Raw genomic sequence first — 19,119 nt, 5'->3', positions numbered from 1 at the left:
CTGTAATAAGATACAATACAATACATTATTTTTCATACTGCTTTCATGATCTAGCTGAGGTGGGCATTCCCATGCTCAGCTTTATAAATTCATTTTTCTGTACATAGAACAGACAATCGTCGGATGGTAGACTGATGATTTTGATGAAATAATCATCCTTTTGGTAGGATGATTATCTGTTGCAATGCTGTACATGTCAATGTCTTTATTTTTCCTGAATATATATCGCAGCCCGGATGGATGAAACTAGATCCAAGGTCTTCAATCTTGTCCGATCTTCACTCTAAGTACAAGTCGATCCATGTGAGAAATTTTTGAAGTCGAACATGGAAAGACATCGCTTGATTACCAGTTAATGACGTAAACCATTAACAAGCACGAGAGGAATCACCGATCATGATAATGACCCTCAAGGTACTGCAGTACAATTCACGTGGTGTGAATAAAGGACTTGGCGTCGAACACCACGCAAAATCTCTCGGTCGAAGGTCATTGATGTATACTTGTCGCCGGAAGTGAGAAACTTGCCATTGAGGCGTGCAAGCTTCAAAGTACTGAAGGGGGTGTTCCTAGATCAACTTCTTGGATAATGAGCTGATGTCGACAAGAAGCGATCCGTCAAAGGAGGGCCTTAATGTATCCCACATCAGTGACACGGAACGGAGCAAATGATTTTGATGGAGGTGAAAACAATCTGATGATATATGGTTCAGGGTGGCGGTCATGAAAGGATGAAGGATAATGTATGGTAGTGGATGGGACATGGTTGACTTCTCTGGATGACTTCTCCTGAACATATCGGCGACACTTGTGTGATGGATTGGTAGCATTTACCCCAAAGATGGATGGTATGGCGAGACCATGGTGATGTGATCGGTGAATGAAACAACCCAACCCGACTCAGGCACGGAGTGGAAGTGTCATGTTCAAGAGCAACTTGCTATCAATAACAGTTCTTTGAGTTTCTTCCCAATTTTTCCCCAGTCATCTCTGACCAGTACCTCTTTATTTTTGTCAAGCTTGAGGAGGATAACATATGCTTGTTCTATAATTTGCCCTTCGGGCAAACCCATCGCTATGTTTTAATGAGCCTAGCGATAGTGAAACTCGTTCTCATCTAAAGACAAGTTTGTCATTATTAATCTTTTTAACGAGTCTAACGACAAAGATAACTCGGTCCTTTTCATTTTTAGAGAGTCTGAAAAGGTACGTAAAGATAACTCCAAAGTTCCTTTTTCGTCATCTAATCCCTTAAGTCCGAAAAAGTATAAAACAATACAGAAGGGATGAATTTTCGATAGTTTTAACGAGCCGAAAAAAACAAGCGCTCGATCTTTTTGTGCAATAATCCCTCAGGTCCAAAAAGATTAAAATCTAGAGGAGGGATAGCACTTCCGGTCACTTTAACGAGCTGGAAGGCCAAAACTCGGCAATCTTTTCATATTTTATGAGTCAGACGAAAAGAGCTTAAAGAAGACTCGTCTTTTGAGGAACAAGTGATAAGATGGGTAGCAGCTGATTCCAGGTAAGGGTCGGAATTTTCCAAGCACGACAGTGTCACAAGGATGGCTAGTGAAATCACTCTTCGCAGCTGTTCCTCAAAATGGGTAAACAATCAAATGGAAGTGAATGATCGGCCAATGGAAAAGTGGAGGTGACGGTGCAAACACGACCAAGGCTTTAATGGCTGATAATGTTACATTCACGGTGGTTATTTACTAGAGGGTAGTTCATTTTTTAACGAGCTTAAACGCGGAAAAACACTGCTCGGTCTTATGTTTATTTTTTAATGAGCATGAACTATGTGCTAAAACTGCTCAATTAATCCAGTCATATGATAAGAATGTCTCATGTAAGATTCCATTTTTTATGGAGCTTGCGCCTTACAAAGCTTTGCTCCGGAATCCTTTCTTTATGCAAGTTAGGAAACGACTAACCCAAAAAACAGATAAATAACCGCTCTTTGCTTGCACTCCGAAAGGTTTGCATGCCCCCAGGTATAAAGTACGATTTCAAGGTTACCTCTCAATTTGCAGATAGAACATTTGCCCTACCAGGAAAGGCCTACCTCTTTCAGGTTACCAAAGATTGTCTCATTTGCGCAGCAAACAAAACATTTCCTCGGCAATGTCTACCGAAATAGACAAAGGTGAATGACGACGCCCGCCGATTCACATAACTTTGACAAAAGAATCTTATTCTAGAACAACCCCTCTTCCAATCACGGACGGGGTACGGACTAGTCATATTCTCCCGCGGAAACCTACCCTATACCCAAAGTTTTCCTGCTGAAGCAGACCAGGACGCATGCCCCTGGGTTCCGGTCATATCCCTCCGAATTACTCACGCTCATCGGGAGGACGGACCGTGGGTTGAGACATTTCTTGCGTGAAGAGACCATTTAGGGATGGTATATGACTATTTGCGATGCGTGATCTGGGAAATGAAAGCTGGTCCACGAGCTTGACCACTCTTCCTTCGTGCGGAAAACACATTACTCTAAAGAGTGAGGAGACGGTGGCTCCCATGCAATATATATAGTCTCGTCCAAGGAGTAGGTTATAATCCAAGGGTCCTTGAACGACCATCACGTTCATTTGAACGGTCTTCCCTTTCAATGTGATAGGCACATTGGGGAGGATCCCTAAAGGTCGACTGGTTCCTTTATCGAAGCCTGTCAGATTTCTCATTTCAGGCAAAAGCGATGGCGAACCAAGAACTTTCCAAGCAATAGAGGAAAGGATACTCACAGATGCCCCCTCATCAATGATGGTGCCAGCCATGACCATTCTGTATATTTGAACGATAATTCGGAATGGTATGCTTGCTGGCAAACGGGGTCTGCCTAGTTGGTTCCAGTCGAAGGACACAACTAGGTTGCTTGGTGGTGGGACCGAGTAGACGGTCGGGTATCGCTCTGACGAAGTTCCTTCCTGCGATAAAGGAATGGGTGGATTGCCCCCGTGTTCGTCGGAGTTTGTGTTGATGAAAAGAATCTGGATGGTGTCATCCTTATCCTCTTTAGTGACTGTATCATTCGAAGATAATACCTCTGAAGGCAAGACCGGGTCAACTGCCGCCTCGACCTTTTGACTTTCGTCTAGTATGGATTCAGTAGGTTTATCCTCAATGATAGACGCTTCAGCTGACCACTTGAGCGGGCCAGCTGGATTCTCAACTAAGGAAGGACTCGGCAAGAGTTTTTTATATCCAGGAGGAAGTCATAACGGTGAAACCGGACGATCTTCCAAGACTCTTTTAGCCTCGTCTAAGAAGGGATAATGGTGGAGGGCATGGTCGCCTTCGCACAGTCTATAGGGAGGTCTAGTTCTCCCTTTTTGTCCTAGAACTTCACTTTCGCTCGTTGACAGTGCACTTTCAACATGCCTATCAGAGGTTGATGACACCAGATTGCGCAAACGGGGAGACCAGTCCCTTAGTATCCGAGGGATGCAAGGACAATCTCTGTGAAAGTGGTCTCCCTTGCAGATGACACATGGCGATTTAGGCCTGGTCCGTGCTGTGTGTGGATTTCATCAAACGACACTTGTTTTCCCTTATTTGCCTTTGGCTCCTTCTTCTTTTTCTCTTTCTTCTTCTTTTCCTTCTTCTCCTTGGGAGCTTGGTTTTTAGCTTTACCAGTCCCGTCACGCGAAGAGGAAGGAAGAGAGGAGGAATGAGAGGAAGTAGAAGGTTGGTGGGAAATTCTGGACTCGTCTAATTGTTGATTCGACTGTTCAGGAATAGTGGTGTTTTGAACGACATTGGTTGAGAAAAGCCAGACAGGAAGGCCAATTGTCAGTCCTGGGCGCGACAATGTGGCCATATGGGGCGCACCAACATCTCCCCAAGAGGAGAAGGGACTAGGATTTCCACCAAGGGGAATTCCTTGGTTGGTAGGCTCCATTTTCTCAACCTAAAGGTCAACGCAGGAAAGAGGGTGATTATTCCGTTTAAAATAAATTTTAACAACGCTTAGATAGAACTTGCTTTTTCAATTTTAAAGAGTCGAGAAAAAGCAAAAGATGACTCTAGTCTCCTTCGATTTTTAATGAGCCTGAAGTGACAAATGCTCGGATGGACTTTTTCCGTTATAGTGTTTGAAAAAGGCCAAAAGGAACTGCTCTAGAGTTCTAGGTAGAGGGTGTGCCAAACTTTTCGCAAAACCGCAGAATACTTTTTAGGGTACGGGCGGTCAATCTTCCTGAATGCTGTGTTCAGTGCATTGCGATCAGTAGGGCGGCCGACACGGCTTCCTATGGATAAAGGTTATATTCCTATAGGGGTCTCCCAATATATATGCGACGGTACGTGGGAGCACAATCTGTACTGGCACTTATCGTCTCTCAGGAGGAATCACCCAACCATCAGCGAGGCGACTAGTGACCAGGTTTTACGATGTCGGAACACGTCTCTAGCCTAGACCTCTATGTTGTGCGTTATGTTACAAAGCGTTGTTGAGTTCATTCAATTTATTTTAGGTTGATCTTTCTTAGAAGTTTGCCTTTTTGGATCACCACGAGATGTATGATACAATTCCTAAATGCAGTCTAAAGATGATAAGCAAGCTTTTATATCTTTTCAACAATGAAAATCCTAGCTACAAGGGGAAAAGAAAGACACCATCTTTTCTCAAAGAGCATAGAGCACACTGTAATGCACTTTTTTCCTAAATCAACATACAAACTGTCGAAATGCAAATGCACATATACATGTATTTGTTCTCACTTTCTTAATATTGATGCCCAAAAAGAAAGCTGTTGTACAAATTCGAATTCGATTTCAAGTGAAAAACACAAACAAGTTCCTTTTTCGAAATCAAAAAGACGATTACGACACTTTATGATTTACTTGTTTCGACACTTGAAATGCATAAATTCAAACCAAAATACAAAAGTAGAAGCTAAATCAACTGTGAACAGCAAACAAACTCACTCCTAAGATCAAAACGACACTTACGACAGGTCTAGATCTAAGGGCGACAGTATGATTAGTTTACTTTTGTAATGGGAAACTGCAAATAATGTAACAAATACACTAAGAACGAATACAGTTTCTTTATACAACCGAGGCAGAATTGAGGCAAAGAAAATGGGTTTCAGATAGGTACACTGATTGATAATAGGCTGCAAAAAACAGAGATAAAATTGAGCAAAAGGAAGCAGGGAACCTCAGCTGCACAAGGCAAAGACTGATCAGCGCACCCTCAACACAGAGAAACTGAACTTCAGCGTAGGTAGCCTTCACGGGACCTGCGTTGAAATGCAGAACCTCTTCACAGGGTCTGCGCTGAAGCAGAAACGAGAGTTGTTTCTGGGTTCTGGGTTACGGTTTGCAGTTTAATCTACAGTTTTTGGCCGGATAAAAGCTATCAATTAGGTACAATTAGAAGGATGATTTATAGGAGGACTAAGATCTATCACAAAGGGCTGTTAGAGCACTTGTGGATCAGCTGTTCAGATCATAAACAGGCCCAGTGAGTGGACTAGAGTAGCTGATCTCTACTTTGCATTTGTAGATGGCAAATGCAGTTCGATTCAACACTCTTGAGTTTATGAAATGAATAGCAATAGAAACACAAGTAAACTAACAAGATACTCTCCCCAGCGGAGTCGCCAATTTGTTGTTGGGAAAAGTATCCAATTTGGAATGCCCCTATCCCACTCTAAGAGGTCATAGTGCCTTAGCAACAAACAAGGAAAACTATCTGAGTATTCTTCTTTATGAGATGTAAATAGAGAAAGAAGGATGTAACTAACCGGTGTCTTCCGCTAGTTTGTCAATCCAATCACTCTCTCTTTTGTTCGCTTCCCGCTGCCTGCTCTTTCACTGGTCTAGCTTCACCCAGTTCCTGCAATATCACAAGAGAGGAAAACTACACAAAAGATATAGATTCACATTCATAACTAGTTTAGGATCAGATGTAAACTAAATATGCAAATATAACAAAACATCATTGAAATACAAGCATATAGGAGAAACTCAAATAGCTTTATTGATATGATAACAAGGTTCAAGAGGAGATACAACCAAATGAGTCCCGATCCAGCATCTACCTCCCAGCAAAGGAATCCCTTCCTCTCCTCCAACAAAGCATAAATCACCCAATGTACTAATCTCGATCTCAAACCAACAGCAATTCTCTGCAAAGTACAAAATTCCAGCCTCCTGAACCTCTCGGTGAGAGATCCATATATAGATGTAAGCAGAGAGGATGAGTCAGCTTATGTTTTGACTTGTGGCTTCTCTCTGCCAGTTCTTGCTTCCACTTGGAGGTTGAGAACCTCTTACTCATCATTTGGTCGAATTCATTGAGGCAAGTGTCATTGAGGAAGATTCTGGAAGCTTCCAGGGTCTTTCCACCTCGTTGAGTGAACTTGCCATTTGTCATTTCCCGCTCAGCGCACCCTGGTAGTGCTTCTACCTACGTTGTAGTGCACCTAGCCAGTGTAACCTCTGCATTTCAACGCAGGCAACTAGTGGAGCCACTGAATTGATCCTGATTTGACCATTTCTGAGTTGTTTTTGGTGGAGAACTTCTAGGAGAAGCTGTCATTGGTTGACCTTGTTCCTTTAGGGGTAGGAACAACTCTTTTAGGGACTTTGGATCCCTTGGATTATGGACATCTCATGCTCAATGCTGTAAGGCACAAAAATGTCTATAACAGTGCTTCACACAATTCTAGTCCTAACTTTGCTGCTAACTTGAATGTGTGTATCTAAAATTCTATGGGTGACAAGACTTCTTTTCCATACACTAACTGGTATGGACTAAACACAGTTATGTTTTTCCATGTTATCCTGTATGTCCATAGTGCATCTCCTAAATTTTCTGACCAATCCTTCCTGTTCATTTGTATTGTCTTTGTCATGATATTTTCCAGTACTTTGTTTGTCGACTCAACTTGTCCGTTTTCTTGAGGATGGTACAGTGTTTATTTTGTGTGTTTGATCTTGTACTTCTCTGTAAGATCATGAACAAGTTTTGAAGTGAACTGCATGCCTTGGTTAGTTACAATCTGTCTCGGTACCCCAAATTTGACAAAGATTTCCTCAAAGAGGAATGTGACCAATGTGTTTTCTGTTGCTCTTGCTACTGCCTTTGCCTCAACCCACTTAGTTACATATTCAGTACATACCAAGATGTACTTCTTTCCATTTGATGGTGGATTTATTGGTCCCACAAAATCCAAAGCCCATTGCTCAAATGGTTCTATGAGAACTTGTGGCTTAAGTGTCATTTCATTTGATATTATTGTCCTTCCTATTCTTTGGCAATTGTCACACCTCTTGACATAGGCTTTGGAGTCTTTGAAGATTTCTGGCCAGTAGTAGCCGAGTTGTAGCACCTTGTAGGTTGTCCACTTGTCTACAAAATGACCACCACATGGCTCATCATGACATGATTTCAAAATTTCTAATATTTCGACTTCTCTAACACATTTTCTTATTATCATATCAGAGCTAGTATAAAAGAGATCACCATTCACCCAGCTATATCTAGAAGTTTCTCTAATTATCTTTCATTTTTGTTTCTTTGTGAACTGGGATGGTAATTTCCTGGAGGATAAATAGTTTTCTATATCTGCAAAACATGGTGTTTTGGTAGTTATTGCAAACAGATGTTCATCTGGGAAATTGCCTGATACAGGATTTGGATCACCATGTGTATGAAGCCTTGAAAGGAAATTAGCTATTTGATTGTCTTTCCCTGGTCGATCTTGAATTGTAATGTTAAATTCCTGCATTAACAATAACCATCTTGTAATTCTACCCCTTGTCATTGCTTTGTTCATTAAGTATTTGATTTTTGAATGGTCTATGTGAATGAACACTTGGTAGCTTGTTATGCAATGCCTAAATTTGTTTACGGCATGTACTACAACTAACATTTCTTTCTCTATGATTGTGTAGTTCAATTTTGTTGGTGTTAAGATTTTACTTATGAATTATATATCATAACTAAACAGGTTTTCTTTCTGTCCAAGTGATGCACCTATAACGGTATCAGATGCATCAGTGGAAATATGAAATGGCAAAGACCAATTCATTCCTCAGAGAATGGGGGCAACTGATAGTTTTTCTTTCAATATTTGAAATTCATTTTGACAATGATTTGTCCATTATAATTCAACATCTTTTGCAACTAACATGAATAGAAGCTGTGTTATTTTACTGAAATTTTCAATAGATCGCTTATGGTAGCCTACATAACCCAAGAAACTTCTTACCTCCTTTTGAGTTGTAGGTGGCATTAAATTCACAATGACTTGTATTTTTGCTTGATCCACCTTAATTCCTGATGAGGAAATATGGTGTCCCAACACTATCCCCTCTGTTAACATCATGTAGCATTTTCCGTTAATCAGGGATATATTTGTCTCTATGCACCATTTCAGAAATTTCTCAAGCTTTTTCAAATAATCGTCATATGTGTTTCCATATACAGTGAAATCATCCATAGAGACTTCTACACATTCATGGATCAGATCAACAAATATTGCAAGAACTACTCTTTGGGGAGTAGCAGGTGGATTACATAGCCCAAAAGGCAAAACATTGTATGCATATGTTGCCCATGGGTAAGTAAATGTTGTTTTGTCTTGGTCTTCCCTTGCTATTCTAATCTGATTATACCCACTAAACCCATCTAGGAAAGAAAATAATTTCTTCCCAGCTAATGAATCTAGGACTTCGTCTATAAATGGTAGCGGAAAGTGATCTTTTAATTTTTCTTTGTTTAATTCTCGGTAATCTACACATATTCTCCACTTCCCATTTTTCTTTGGTACAACCACTAAGGGTGAAACCCATTGACTATCAAAAATAGGATAGATGAACCCAACTTGTAGTAGTCTCTGTAGTTCTTTCACTATTTCCTTGATCATGGGGTTCATCCGCCTTTGAGGCTACCTTACTGGTTTAATCTGGTCATTGGTATAGATGTGGTGGATACATGTATTCGGGTGAATTCCCTGCATATCTGTGTAATCCCAGGTAAAAGATTTTAAGTACTTATGTAATAATGTTATTACCTCTTGTTATTGTGACGATTGTAAGTTATTACCAATGTTCAAATGTTTCCTAGGATAAATTTCAATTGTTCTAGTTGTTGAATTGGTAATTTTGTTTACAAGAAAAATATTTGTGAATGATTCTTGCAGTGATTGAATTGTGTAGTTTTCTTGAAAAATATGGTTCAAAAGATTACTTGCAGCTTCATATTGAGCTACTCTAAGATGCTCTGAAATATCTAGTTCTAAGATGAAAAGATCCAATAGATGTTCATTCTCCTCTTCTTCTCTAAGGTCAAAGACTTGGTTAATACTTATAACTGATTTAATTTGATGTTGTTCTTGTCCTTCAAACAATGATACTAAAGAAGGTGCTTGTGCTGGAGAATAAACTATGATGTTCTTTCTCTCATCCCCATGTGCAATAATCATACATCCTGATTTGTATCATATAAAGGAATTAGAAGTGGCTAACCATGGTCTGCCTAAGATTAGAGGATGTCCTCCCAAGTTTGTTTTTCACTGCAAAATGAACAGGATACTCCCATGAATCCAAAGAGACTATGATATATTCTAATATTCCTTCTGGTACAACTTTAGATCTGTCTACTAACTCTAAAATGGTAGTAGATCTAATGTTGTTTAAATCTAAATGTTTTATTGTCTCTGTATTCATTACATTTATAGCAGTTCCCAAGTCTATTAATGTGTTTGGAACTACAAAATTGTTTATTGAAATAGTAACCATAGGGATACCTGGGTCAATATATTTTTCTATTGTTGTCTTTATAGACATGAGGCTAGCTAGTTTTCTAATGACTTGGATTGTAGTAGGATCCTTCTTCTTTTTACCAGTTTTCTTGATGCATAATTCCTTTATTGTTTTAGCATAAATGGGTATTTCTTTGATTGCCTGCAATAAAGGAATATTTACATAAGAAATTTTTAATTCATCCAAAATATCAAATTCGGGAAGGGTCATTTGAATTTTTTGCTCTAGTAACCTCTCTGGATAGGGTGGTGTTTGAGTTATTATAGTTTTTCCTTTCTAACTTTAATTTTCTGAATGTGATGTTTCAAGTTATTCTCCTTGTTCAACTGGTTATTCTATGATTAGAGGAGAATTTTTATGCAGTACTTTCACAGACCTTAAATGGACATCATTTATGGGAAGAATGGAGTATGTTGGAAAATATGTTGCTTCTTCCACATTGTATGCAAATTTATCCATTTTGTTACTCGGATTCGCTACTGGGTGAGTTGGTAGTTGAGTTGGTCTAGGCTGGTTTGAAGGCAGTTGTAGTTGATATGGTTGTGTTAGTAATGGTGTGGAATTATGTTGTGGAAATGGCATGGATTATGGATATTGTTGGAGCTGTTGGTATGGGAATGGCTGTTGATACTATTGTTGGTATTGTTGTTGGTATTGTTGAGGATACATTTGTTGAGGTGGTTGGTTTCCATAACTATATCCTCTCCAACCTTGTGCAGGTTGGTTTTGATATTGTTGTGGAGGCCAAGCTTGCCATGACATTGGGGTATTCCAAGAGTTTTGAGGAGGATACTGATAGTTTTTTTTTAGGGAAGTGCTGAGGGAATTGTTCAGGAATCCTTGGTTGCCAAGGCCTTCTTGGTGCGGCATAGTAAAAATCCTCTGCTCCTTGTACTTCTTCCATTAGATTCATTTGAAATTATTTCAACTTTAGACAGTTTTCTGTTAAATGGCTTTTTGTGCAAAGACCACATACCTAAACACTATCTAAAGGACATTCTCTTAATGCATGCTTCTTTATACATTTGGGACAAAAGATTGCTAAGATTTGTTCTTGTTCTTCTTTCTTTCTATTTGCTTTCAGAACATCTACTTGTGTCCCTAATGTACCTAGAAGATCAATTTTGAATTTTTCTAGCAAGCTCCCTATCTCTGCTCTTGTTACCCCTCTAGCTGCTGATTTTGCTGCTTTTGAACTAATATCTCTCTTTCTAGTTTTTGATCTTCCTCTTGAATATTTTTGACATATATCTATAATTTCATGGAATGGCAAGTTTGAAATATCACCCTTACCCATTACATTCAAAATTTCAATATATTCATCTCTTATACCTTTTAGAAAGATTGTACGGATGGTGTCTGAGTTCAGAGAGTGTTGTTTAGATTTTTGAAGATTGTAAGAAAATATTTCCAAATATTCTTCTAAGCTTTCATCCTCTCGTTGTGTCATTCTAAAAACATCCTTTTTCGAGTCGATAGGCCTACAATAAGCTTGATACTTTTTAAGAAAATTTTTCTTCATGTCATCCCAAGAAGTGATTGTACGTTCTCCTAAACCCATGAACCATTTTAATGCTGCTGCTTGCAAAGTAGCAGGAAAGAGGTGAAGCTTGTGTGTGTCATTTGTGTATCCATAAGTTCTACACAAGATATAAAATTCAAACGTAAATGAGTCAGGGTCTTCTGTTGATATTCCATAGAAGTTAGGCAATACAGAAGGTGGAATGTTTTTCATTTTCACTTCTTCTCCTAATATTGCACTTGTGTCTAATATTGGAAAGCCAAAAGTAGCTTCCTGATCATCTTATTCATTATCATTTATTCTTTTGTTGTCATATTTTGTTTTTCTTTATTCTTCTCTCTTTCTATCAGCTTCTCTTCTTGCTTCTTCCTCTCTTTGTCTTCCCCATTCTCTTTGTTGTCTTTCATATTCAAGTCTCTGTTCTAGGGTGAGAATAACAGATCCTTTCCCTTCTTCTGTCATAGTTTCAACTATTTCGATGGAAAATTGAGATTCAAGTTGTTGTTTGTTTTTGAAAATAGGTTGATCTATGGGTTGATCTATTGGTTTAACAATTTTCCTTGTTTCCTTTTTTTTTTTGTTTCTGAAGTAGGTGTTGCTTTTGGAGTTTGTTTTCTTTTTACCTCCTAGGATAACAAGGTTTGTCTTTCAATTAAAGTTAACCTTTGTCTCGTTCTTTGTTTTTCTTATAATTCCTCTATTGTTGGTTTACCAGCAACCGGTGTAGTTAGTCTTAATGGTCCTACTTCTATAGATGGGGGGTTTTGTTTAATAAATCTACCTTTGTGATCTCTATTCCTAGGCATACAGAAACATAACATAATTGAATTTTTATTTTTTTGTTTTGTCATTTTTTTTTAGATTTTGTTTTTATCTTCTATTTGAGTATGTTGATGAATGCCTACCCTACAATGGTGCCAAAATGTTGAGCTAATTTATTAACACAAGTATTTCATTATCAATCCAGGTTCGTAAAACTTGGAGGCATGTCCAAATGTATGGATATCAGATGTAGTCAAGCTTAGAAGATAAAATATGAAGAACTAAGGAAGTATATATTACAAATATAAATCTAATCAAATAAATTCTAATTCACTTCTACAATATATGTGAGATGAAGTAGCTCCTAACTTAGGAGATCCATTTGTGTCCTTCTTCTACAATATTACTTGATGAATAGAAATAAAAAACCATTAATTGACAACAGCTTAAGATACATAAATAAATAATGAAATAGGCTCCTAAATTAGGAGATCCTTGATATTCCTCATCACAAATTCATTCATTATTATGCTATTGTTAGAAAGCTGGAATTGCATAAAACTACTTGAAAACAAGAAAGATTAACTCTAGTTTTCATTCATTTATTCAATAGGAGGGTTCAGCTTTAACACTGTGTTGTCCCTTCATATCAACATGATAAATAAACTAAGATTCATCAGCAAACATAGATCATCACACATAAATTTAAGTAAGCAAATATGAAGCAAAACAAATAAACAAATCTAAAGCAACTAGTTCATGAAAATCGAGCTAGTTTAATAATGAAGTGTACTTAGCTTGGAGTGGGGCCCCTCCACCCTTTCCTTCCATATTTGAAGATGTTATCAAATACTACAACTTTAGTCAATCATCCATACCATTGAACAACAAAATGAAAGTAGAACATGTTCTTCAAATTAACTTCAAATATTCAAATGTCTCAACATAAATTATACAAATTTTACATTGGCATAAGCCTTCAAAGTTTTGGCTTAAATAGAAGATCATGAAACAAAATGATCTAAAGTGTCTCTAACAACTATATCTATCCATATCCACCTATCCAAGTTGAATTCATCCAGCCTATCACTAAAAATATGGAAAACCCCATGAAATCATAAAGTTGCCCTATTTTCTAGGGATTTTCTGAGTGACTGGTCATGTTTGACTAGCTTTGACCGGGCCTGATTTAGCTTGGTTTGACCAAACCAATTTGATGTATTTCAGTCATATTTCCCAAGCTTTCCATAAATATATCAAATCGTTCCTGGGTGTCCTGCAAATATGACATCCATATAGCTATTACGAGAATTTCTGATTCTGTCCAAAAATTGCACTTGAAATTCAATTTTCATAAAAATTTCTAGAAATTGCAAAATTAAATTTAAATACCTCAATATGCATAAAATACATCAAAATGAGGTGGATGTGATGGTAAATGGATGGAAAATATAGAAACTAAGTATGTTTTCTTAAACAAAACTGGACCAAAAATGAGGGCCAACAACGGGTTTCATATACCCCATTCCTCTAACTGAGTGGGTCTCTAATCCAGTCCCCGTAGACAAAAACCAAGGAATGATTTGAGTATGTATTGAATTTAGGGACATAAATAAGTCTTTTCTGAAAGGAAATTACCCCACACCTTTTATTGATCAAATTATTGATGAATGTCGGGGTAATGAAATTTTTTCATTCATGGATGGATTCTCTAGTTACAATCAAATTACTTTCTGTCCAGAAGATCAACACAAGACAACCTTTATTTGTTCTTTGGGTACATTTGCATACAAAAAGATTCCTTTTGGCCTTAAAAATGTTGGAGCCACTTTTGAGCAGGCCATGTCTTATGCTTTTCACGACATCAAACACGTTTTCAAAGCATATCTGGATGATCTAGTTGCTCGTTCTCGAAAGAGAATTGATCATCCTAAGCACCTTCAGTTGATCTTTGAGCATAAAATATGGTTGAATCCAAATAAGTGCTTTTTCACAGTCACATTCAGTCGGTTGTTAGGATTCACCGTGTCAACAAAGGGGATTTGTGTTGATCCCTTCAAGGTTGAGGAAATACTTCAATTGCCTCCCCTGTCTTCCATACCTCAACTTCAAAGTCTCTAAGGAAAATAAAATTTCTTGAGGATATTTATAGCTAATTACGCCAAGATCACAAAAGGATTTATGCTTTTACTTAAGAAAGGGGTCCCGTTTTTATGGGATGATTTCGCGCAACGATTTTTTGATGCTTTAAGAAAAGCATTAACCTTTGCTCCATTGTTGAGTCTGCTTGATTATAGCGTAGATTTCCTATTGTATCTCGCTATAGCAGAATCAACCATTGGTATGGTTCTGGTTCAGGAAGATGATGCCTTATGTGAGCATGTAATCTACTATCTAAGTCGAGGCTTGGTAGGTTAGGAACTGTGTTATTCTCCCATCAATAAATTAGCTTTGGCAGTTATTCATGCTATGCAACGGCTTTCAACATTACATTTTGCTTCAAAAAAAGTTCGTCTTAGCAGCTGCCAATCCATTTCAATTTGTTCTCAGTAGGTGAGTGATTGGGGGAAAATATAATAGATGGATTTTCATTTTGTAAGAATTCTATCTCGAATTTATGTCAGCTAAATCTAAGAAATATTTCATATTTGCAGAGACGATATCAGAGCTATCTTGTGAGGAAGAAATTATTCACGAGGAAATTTTTCCCGATGAACACTTATTTCTTATTTCTTCATAAGATCTTTGGTATGGGGACATCATTATATATCTCTAGACTTCGAAGTTCCCGCCTGCTTTTTCCAAAGATGAGCGTAGAAAGTTGCATCACCTCACTAAGAATTATGTTATTATAGGTGACACATTGTATTATCGTGGGATTGATTCAATCCTTAGATGTTGTTTAACCATGGAAGAAGCTGAGTCAATTATTAATGATTGCCACAGTGGAGCTTATGGCGGTCATCTATCTGGGCTTTAAACAACCCAAAAAAAATTGCGAGTAGGCTACTTTTGGCCTTTGATCTTCAAAGATTGTATTGAAGCAGTCAAAAGATGTCATCCTTTTCAAGTCTATACTCAGAAAATGCACGCAAATCCAGCTCCGCTTTACCCTGTTATCATCGTCATTCCTTTCACAAAGTGGGGCATTGATTTTACTACTTGTAATCCGCCTTTGGCAGGAAATCACAAGTATATCATAGTGGCCATAGACTAATTTACGAAGTGGGCTGAGGCCATGCCTACTTTTAAGAATGATAGTGAAAGAGTGGCCTTGTTTCTCTTCAATTAAGTTATTTCCTAGTTTGGTATCCCTAAAGAGATTGTCACTGATCATGGAAGTCATTTCCAAAATCAACTGATGTTGAATTGGCTCTCAAGTTTGGTTTCTAGTGGGAGCATTCATCTCCATATTATCCTCAGGCTAATGGGAAAGTTGAAGTCGTGAACAAATCCCTTAAAATCATCCTGAAAAGGATGATTAACAAAGCTAGATCTAATTGGCATATCATGTTGTATCCAACACTTTGGACATACCGAACGTCAGTTAAGAATGCCACTGGCTTTACTCCTTTTCAACTGGTTTATGGGTTGGAATCTATCATTCCTATTGAATGTGAAATACCTTCCCTTAAACTAGTTGTTGAACTTCTTCTGAAGACTTCAAGTCTCGAGAAGCGTCGCGTTCATTTGGAGCATCTTGATGAGCAGTGTCGAGATTCCACCATAATAAACAAAACCCATAAAAAGAGGGTAAAAACTCAATATGATAAACTTGTCCATCCTAGAATTTTTTCTGAAGGTAACCTTGTCCTTATCTATGATCAAGACAAAAATGGCTTGGGGGCAGGCAAGTTTAAATCTATGTGGTACAGTCCCTTTATATTTAAGCGAGTTTTGAAAAAGGGAACTCATGAATTAATTGACTTGGAAGGAAACAAGTTGGCAAAGCCCATAAATGGGCTCTACCTTAAGAAGTACTTTGCTTAGGCTTCGACCGAGCATTTACTTGTTTGTGTATATTGTATATTTGTACATACCTATCCATCGGTTTTAGTGATGTCGATATTTTTGATCTGCTTTGGTAGGTATTGATGGATGATTCAATATATTTAGGATTCGCCGATGGTGCGAGTAGGCATACCCGGAACCTTTCTTCTGTGTCTTGGGTGATTTATTATCCATCTAGCTAATTGATGGTTTCTAGAGGAATATGTATCAATCATGCTTTGAATAATATTGTCGAATATACTACCGTTATTGTTTTACTATCCAAAGCGATATCTCTTGATATTGATTTGTCAGTGGTTTATTTAGACTCACAACTGGTGGTATCTCAGTAGAATAACATTTATTGAGTACGAGATCCTTATTTGTGTTGCCAATTTCTGAGTGTACGATTGTTGCAATGATCATTTATTTATATCACATATGTTCACATTCCACAATCAGAAAATTCCTTAGCTGATTATATTGCTATTCAAGCATTGGAATGGCATATAAATCATTCATCAAATTGAAAAACATAAAAAATAATTGAAGTATCATCTGTATATATGATCATCATAAAATTGCATGTATATAGGTAGAGTGTTTGTGTTCAAAATAATATACAAAATTGGGACAAAATTCCCTACAAAATTTGGGCTTATGTCCATCATCATGTCTAATCATAAAAATACATGATCATCTATCTGGCTGGCTTAAGATGAGCAGCTAGAAAGTAAAGAATGACATTGGTCACATGCGGGAAGAGTTGCACCTAATCCCATGGTACTCCTACCATGCGACACTGCATCTCCTCAGGTAAGTCCTCTATGGGTATCATGGGTACTTGGTGAGTTAGTCTCACCAAGTTCCTCTGAATTGCATGGAGAACTCTCTCCATCTCAGCTGTAGCCCCTTTGACATCTCTTCCATGACACCTATGTTGGAAAAATCTGGCAGGTCTCACTGGCCCCACATTTGAAAAATGATTATATATTTTTTAAGTATCTTGTCTCATAAAAAAATATTTTTAAGTTCATTTATATTAAAAATCGAAAAAATCTTAATAAATTCAAAAAATCAAAAAATTGTTATCTATGGCACCCCATGCTGCATTTGGTGGTAATAATAAAAATGGATCTCCTTGGAAAACCATTCCAGCATAGGGGTAGTCATTGACTACGATGACTTGTTGATCCCACCATGTGAAAAAGTCATCGTCAAAAGTAGTCCTAGGGACATCACCACCGTCTAGGGTTTCATCAGGTCAGCCCATCTACCCATCCACGAATCCCTCAGGCTACTGATGGTCGATAGAACCTTAGGTTGAAGCCTAGGTACTTTCTCAAAGAAGAACGATCATAAGATTATTTCATACCCAAAATTCTTTGTCTAACCCTTCTGAATGGAAGTGAGTTGGTTCCTCATGTTGGTGAGTAGAGGTGTGCACCAATCAAACATAGTAGTGAGGCATTCCACTGTTAGACTCATGGATACTCGTGAGGCCTAATGTAAAGTAGTAGAACCATTTACCCTGGTGATGGTGAACAATAGGATCTTCAAGGATAAGCTCTCTACGTGCTTGATTGGAATCAGACTTCCAATCTTTTCAGGATGACCAGGACAGTATATGTGGATGTAGTCTTCAACACTGAGACTACCTCTTGTCCTACCAGTAGAATGCACTATCTCTCCCCTTCGAGAAAGACCGATAAGAAAGTAAATATCTTTGATCTTGATCCTTAAGCGCATCTGATTGATCATGAATGCATCATCCTCTGCACTCCAGTAATGAATCAACAACTCAAACAATTGTGTGTTTGCTTTCAGATTTGGCATTTTAAAGAATTTTAGCAAGCCACAGCCTCTCAAAACATCCAAAGTATTTTAATCCTCCATTAATTCATTATCAATGGCACTATGTTTCCTTTCTCTCCAGGTGATTATCATCCTGCCCAAAAAAGATGTTTCAAATCATTAGATTTACGTTTTGATTTTTTTACTCGCGCACACACGGGTTGCCTTTTTACACAGTCGCATGTTGGGCCCTCGTATATGCGAGTTACCTGTATTCAACCCGTGTGTACACATAGTTGAAATTTTTAACATATTTTCCTACGGTAAAAGTTTGAAAAAAAAACATCTAAAAAGTATCACAAATTATTAAAAGCATGATAGAAGGGTTACCTAAAAGTTTTGGAGTGATTTGAATGGGTGAGTTGGATGGAGGAAAGTTGTTTGAGTTTGTCTCCGCAACTCGCTCAAAACACAAATGACAAAAATGTGAGTCCAAAAGTCCTTATATAGATTGCAAAATGAAAATTATTTTTTCAAAAGTTGATTTTTATCTTATCGACTTTTTGACCTTTTGGCTTGGAGTGCTAGGAATGAGTTGTTTTTACAGGAAATTTTGGAGACTTCTTCCAGAAAGCATTTTGGTCCCATGACCACAAACTTGTCATGGCAGGTATCATTTTCTTACTAGTATATAGGTTAGGGAATACCACTTTCGCTGCATTTTGCATACTAGCCTCCATACTACGATATGTTTTCCATAGGGTCGACCCCATCATGTCTTGGTTCATAAACCATTTTCACTCATTGACTTTAAAATCACGACGTGATGGTAGAGCCAACCTTTACATGGGCATCTTAGTTAGATCCTCGCTAAAATTTGTTGCCCATGCTGCTATATTAAGTAGGCTCGAGAGTCCTCTTTAGTCCCATCATGACATATGCTAAAGACTCATTCTTGTTCTTCTGTGCTATTTTTTGGCCTTATACCCTAGAGGCTCCTTTCTATTGAGTTGTACTACTGCATTGCATATTTACTATTTGCACCTTTTGGCCTTGAGCCGACTTCACTTGGACATGTGTTTAAGCCACTTTTCGACCATGTCTTCTACAAAATAAACTTTGCAATCACTTAGCCTCTGCTACTTGATGCACCCTTTCACTCATGGAAAGAGCATTCCTTTGAGTGCCCTTGAATAGTTTCGCCACCTTGCATTGAGCATAGGAATGTTCCCCTCCCAGGAACTACAGCATCTATTTTTTTCGAC

Source organism: Pinus tabuliformis, chromosome Q, assembly GCF_031772625.1.
Source record: "Pinus tabuliformis cultivar Carrire ecotype Pingquan chromosome Q, CPIR1, whole genome shotgun sequence".
NCBI classification, from domain to species: Eukaryota; Viridiplantae; Streptophyta; class Pinopsida; order Pinales; family Pinaceae; genus Pinus; species Pinus tabuliformis.
Note: the sequence above shows the minus strand (reverse complement) of the source record.